This window comes from Gekko japonicus, unplaced genomic scaffold (genome assembly GCF_001447785.1).
Source record: "Gekko japonicus isolate JY-2015 unplaced genomic scaffold, Gekko_japonicus_V1.1 scaffold699, whole genome shotgun sequence".
Taxonomy (NCBI): Eukaryota; Metazoa; Chordata; class Lepidosauria; order Squamata; family Gekkonidae; genus Gekko; species Gekko japonicus.
Window position 1 is genome coordinate 715,108 of NW_015165848.1, and position 4,665 is coordinate 719,772.

A 4,665-nucleotide genomic window follows, 5' to 3' on the forward strand; every position below is an offset into this window, starting at 1 on the left:
CGCCCCCTGCTTCCGGCCGCCCTGCTTCTAGCCCTCATTCAGCCAGGAGGAGGCAGGAGAAGAGGGAGGGTAAGTTGCTTCCTCCCTGCCTCTCCCCACCCCTGCCTGCCTGGGGCCAGGGAGGGCCTTCGTGGGGCTTCCTTGCACTCCCGCTGGCCTTGCAGGTCCACCGCTGGGCCCCTCATGGGGCTCGGCAGTGGAGCTGCAAGGCCGGCGGTGGCAGCCGGGACCGTTGGGGGCGGGGTGTGTGGCCTTATGACACACTTCCGGTGATGTCAGGGGGTGTGGCATATGCTAATGAGTTATGCTAATGAGTTCCCCTAGCTCTTTTTCTACGAAACGACCCCTGAAATTAGCCCACACTTGTGTTTTTAAGTAAATCGATTTCTAGAGGCATTCAGTTAAGCCATTGGGTGTTATGAATTGATATTATTCTCTGGTCTGAACAAAAGCTGTCAAACTGTGATGTACAGCTTTATTAATGTCATCAACATTCTTCACGTGCAAAAATGCACAAAAACACACACTACAAAAATGGGAGCTATAACACCAAACAATTCTTTTCTAACCTTTCTTCTGCGTATTCAACTTGAAAACATTGTATTTAAACTCCAGCTCTTCTTTTTTGCCCTCTGTAAAGTGGCAAGGTGCACTAAAACATCGACAAGATGAACAGAAAATTGGAGAAGAGACCATGTGATTATTATAATTTCCTTTGCTGGGTGACAGCTGAGAGGAAGATATAATGACACTGTGATTCAGACTCTGTGACACCTGGACTCCTCTCCTCTCTGCTTAGTTCCAGATAGTCAAGAAATGAATCCAGTACAGAACAGGAGAAATTATCTTTGACAACTGAAACAAAGAATGAAATTAATAAATTTTCTCAACTGCTATGTAATATTAATGTTGTCAACAGGATACAGAATAATAGCTAGATGTAGCCTTTAATGTGGGAGACTGCGAAGGCCACTGTGATGGTTTTGGGGAAGTCATAACTACCTCACAGGCCTGTTGTTGTAAGGATAAAAGAAAGTAATCTAATTTATGCCGTTCAGAATTTTTAGGATGAAGGCAAAATTCAAATCTAGTTTACAATCAGCAAATCTGGAACTTTATTGCATCTAGTCATTTAAATAAAATTAAAATCAAGAATAGGAAGTCCCTCCTCAAATCATATATCATAATACCTGCAATGAAAAAGGCTATGTTTATTTCCTTGGTGGTATCTTCTGAAATCACACAAGACAAAGACATTGGGAAAAGCAGAGGGGATCATAAATTTTCGTAGCACCTACCCATGATATTTTGAATGAAAGAATCAGCTACTGCTTCTGATATAGTTGTATATCTTGTTAGAAAAATAACTCTTGGGATAACCTTAAGATAACAGTAATTTGCTATACACCTTGGCTTTGGTTTGCAAAATTATTGATGTTAAAAATATTGCTGCTTTGTATATGAACTCCAACACACTTGATGTGGGAAAAGACTGGGGTGGGGGCACTCGGCATGTTTTGGAGCAAGAAAAACTTTACAATCTGTGCTTGTTGTTTGTATTGTGACTAGTCACTTATCATGCCCATTTTCAACACTGTAGTTTTTCCCTAGTTGTGTGTTTTTCCAGAAGGCAGAAACTCTGCCTGTGGGTAGAGTTTAAATTTTTAGCCAACCATTTGGTTGGAGAATGGTATGTTTGGTGTAGTGGTTAAGTGCGCAGACTCTAATCTGGGAGAACCGGGTTTGATTCCCCACTCCTCCACTTGCACCTGCTGATGTGATCTTGGGTCAGTCACAAGCTCTGGCACAGCTGTTCCTGAAAGAGCAGTTTGTGTCAGAGTTCTGTCAGCCCCACCCACCTCACAGGGTGTCTGTTGTGGGGAGGGGAAGGGAAAGGAGTTTGTAAGCCGCTCTGAGACTCCAAGTGAAGGGCAGGGTATAAATCCAATCTCTTCTTCTTCTTCATGTTGGTGAAAGAATGGCAGCTTCACAGAAAGCCTAGTCCATTTCAGTCTGAATTAATTTGCTCCCAGAGCTAGTCATGTGCTGGATGTGACTATGGATAGATGAGGGAGGGGGGAGAGGCAGACGCCCAGCCGGCCTACCTCAACCTCCTGGTAAATATTTGGTTTTCAAGTGTCCCTAATATATTCCTCCCTCCCCTCTTCCCTGCTGGCTTTTATTTTGCTCAGAATCCTAAAGCGAATCTGTAGGCAATTTAGACTAGAAATCGAGGTCTTTGTGTTGGCATGGAATGGCATGGAAGTTGTGGAACTTCTGTTGTGGTACAGAAAGGCCCTGTTGCTATTGGCCTAGGTTGTCTTCAACACTCCATTTTGTTGGCCTTGGTCTCCCTCTGGTGACTGAGACCAGCCCTTCTCTACCTAGGGTTGCCAGCTTCCAGATGAGGGCTGGAGATTTCCTGCTATTACAATCGATCTCTAGGCAACAGAGATCAGTTCAACTAGAGAAAATAGCCACCATGGAATGTGGGCTCTATGGCTTTATACCCCATTGAAGTCCCTCCCCTCCTCAAACCCGTTCGTCTTCAGGCTCTGCCCCCAAATCTCCAGGTATATCCCATCCTGGAGCTGACAACCCTATCACTGCCAGTCACATGCAGGCCAGAATTTCAGGCCACAGTGTTCCTGTGCTGCAATTACTCCATTGGCTACCCATTAGTTACCAGGCTCAATTTAAGGTACTGGCTATTGCATACAAAGCCCTTCATGGCCGTGGATCCTCATATCTGCAAGACTATCTCTCCCCTTATGCTCTGCCACAACAGCTTCACTCATCAGACCACGGCCTTCTGCAGATGCCATGCCAACTTGCACATGTGCTGGATGTGACTATGGATAGATGGAGGGGGGGAAGGCAGACTCCCAGCTGGCGTACTCAACCTCCTGGTAAATATTTGGTTTTCAAGTGTCACTAATATATTCCTTCCTCCCCTCTCCCCTGCTGGTTTTTATTTTGCTCAGAACCCTAAAGCGAATCTGTAGGCAATTTAGACTAGAAATCGAGATCTTTGTGTTGGCATGGAATGGCATATATGTTGTGGAACTTCTGTTGTGGTACAGAAAGGCCCTGTTGCTATTGGCCTAGGTTGTCTTCAACACTCCATTTTGTTGGCCTTGGTCTCCCTCTGGTGACTGAGACCAGCCCTTCTCTACCTAGGGTTGCCAGCTTCCAGATGAGGGCTGGAGATTTCCTGCTATTACAATCGATCTCTAGGCAACAGAGATCAGTTCAACTAGAGAAAATGGCCACCATGGAATGTGGACTCTATGGCTTTATACCCCATTGAAGTCCCTCCCCTCCTCAAACCCGTTCCTCTTCAGGCTCTGCCCCCAAATCTCCAGGTATATCCCAACCTGGAGCTGACAACCCTATCACTGCCAGTCACATGCAGGCCAGAAAATTAGTTTCAGGCCACAGTGTTCCTGTTCTGCAATTACTCCATTGGCTACCCATTAGTTACCAGGCTCAATTTAAGGTACTGGCTATTGCATACAAAGCCCTTCATGGCCTTGGATCCTCAAATCTGCAAGACTATCTCTCCCGTTATGCCCTGCCACAACAGCTTCACTCATCAGACCATGGCCTTCTGCAGATGCCATGCCAACTTGCAAATGGGCAAAATCGACAACTGCCTAAACATGCATTGGGAGAGAGATTGTCTACCAGGCACCTGCTGGCATGCAGGGTCCCCCTGGAAGCAATCCTCTCCCCGATGTTATTTAACATCTACATGTGCCCCCTCGCCGAACTGGTGCAGAGTTTAGGGCTGGGCTGTCACCAGTACACTGATGACACCCAGCTATATCTGTTGATGGGTAGCCGACTGGATACCGCTCCTGCAAATGTGGCAGAGGGTTTGTTGGCCATAGCGTGATGGTTAAGGCAGACTCAGCTGAGGCTGGATCCTGGTAAAATAGAGGTTCTGTGGCTAGGTGGGAAGAACACAGAATTGGATGCCGACTCCTGACCCTTGATGGTGTGCCCTTAACACTGGCACCAATGGTCAAAAGCCTGGGTGTGACCCTGGATACCTCCCTGTCAATGGAGGCCCAGGTCACAAGGATGGCCGGGCTGGCATTTTCCCAGTCAGGCAACTAGCTCCCTACCTGTCTCACTCCGACCTAGCCACAGTAATCCATGCAACAGTCACCTCCAAAATAGACTACTGTAACTCACTCTACGTGGGCCTACACTTGAGACTGACCTGGAAGCACCAATTGATCCAGAATGTTGCTGTGGGGGTTCTTATCGGGACCCCTTGCACGACATACATTCAACCTGTGCTGCACGAGCTGTACTGGCTTCCAGTGAAGCACTGGATTGGGTTCTAGGTTTTGGTACTGACCTTTAAGGCTCTTAACAGTACTTTGGGATCGGCTCTTCCAGTATACCCCCAGAAGAGCTTTACACTCAGGAGATAAGAACCTTCTGGTGGTCCTCTGCCTAAGAGAGATCTGGCTGTCCTCAACCAGGGCCAGGTCTTTTTCTGGTGGTGGAACCTGGTGGAACTGTCTGCCTGAGGACAACCGCGCTCTGTGGGATTTGCTACCTTTCTGCAGGGCATGTAAGGCAGAGATGTTCTGCCAGGCGTTTGGTTGAGGACAGCGACGGCTGTAACATAGTCTGGCACTCTCCCCCCCC